We start from the raw sequence: 1,637 nt of genomic DNA on the forward strand, positions 1-1,637 counted from the left end.
TCATTAAAAGGACAAGGGTGGTGTGGGAATTTAGCCAGGTTGTCAATTCAAAACTCGAGTCCACGACTTCTCAATTGCCTATTATTACGAGGTTATGACCCTAGTAACTCAAGACCGGCGCATTTCGTGGGGGAATTTAGAAGTCACGCCCTTTTCATGGACAATACAATATAGAGAATTGCGGTTAATTGATTATTAAACGGTTCGATGAACTGATTATTGTTAGAGAAAAAAATACATAAAATATATATTTGAATACCTCATGGTTAATCTTTTTTCTTTTTGGATGGATACTCTCACAAGAATTTATTCAATTACAAATTAGGGTTTTTCTCATATGCGATCATGAATTCTGTTCTTTTTTTATGTTACACTTTTCGAATCTTCTTATTTAACACAACTTAATCTTAATGTATTTAAATATGAGAATTACAATAATGGCGGCATTGTCTAAACAACTTAATAACTCTTGGGTATAAATTAGGAATGAGAAACATTTGGTGTCTAATATATGAAACAATGACAGAATCCCGATTTTAGATTCTAGGTTTTACATTTAGTTTTTTCTTCATTATGGATTCATTTTTACTACCAATTGCATATAGTATTGAGTAGCAATTTCGCGTATTCTGTTAATTTATTTACATATATACATAAATGATTCAATACTTCGTTTGCAATTGAAATTTTTTATTTAAATATCGTATCCGTATATCTACAACTTATTAGATTAGACATGAAAAACTAAGAAAGAGAAGTTGTGTAGTTGTAGATAAAGTTTTTGGTTTGTCTTGTTTGAAAGGAGTAAGTTACTTGGAATTATGAGATTTATTGTTTGGCTACTTACCAACGTAATTTGTTCGCTTTTTCTCATTGCGTTGAACTTTGATGTAGAGTATACACCTCCCTACAAGTTGCTTTATAAAACTTTGCGTGACGGCCAAAGAGAGGAATTTGAATAGGAGTTTGAAATTCTTGTGTTTGTGCTTTTCCTAATGAAATTGATCTGATTTAGACACTTGGATCCTAGTTTGATATTGTAATTTAAAAACATAAATTTAAAAGCATTTCTTTTGCAGAAAGAATTATGTTGTATACATATTTTTGTGTCTGTGATTTTCCTTAGATCTTTTTGTCCACATTGCAACAGAAGTGTCTGAAATGTATTGCTCTTTTATTTGGAAATCTCTTTTTTCCTTGTAGTTATTGTTAAAACTTTCTGTTTAGATTCTAACAAGTTAAAATTTAAAAGAATACACGCATGAAGGAAAATGTCCTGTAATCCTTTGGCCTAATCTACTCTCCTTTGGCCTAATCTACTCGCTTTGACTCCTAGGAGAATTTGTGAGAGGCATCTTCTGTCTTCGCTGTCTTAAACATGTATGGAATTTTTTTAATATGATGCAGTCCTAACTAATATACATTTAAAACTACTAGAAACGAGAGTGGCTTCAAATTAACATCTTGTTAGGAGACCGATCACACGTATTTGATGACGTACACAATACTAGAGCTAGAAATCAGCACAAATCACACGACAACGTCAACATAGTCTATAGAAAAGTAAAGAGGTTTGAAATAAGTCTAGCGTACTTTCTTTTCTTTCTGACGAGAGATAACTCAATTAGAGCGCGTTT

Source organism: Asparagus officinalis, chromosome 5 (genome assembly GCF_001876935.1).
Source record: "Asparagus officinalis chromosome 5, Aspof.V1, whole genome shotgun sequence".
Taxonomy (NCBI): Eukaryota; Viridiplantae; Streptophyta; class Magnoliopsida; order Asparagales; family Asparagaceae; genus Asparagus; species Asparagus officinalis.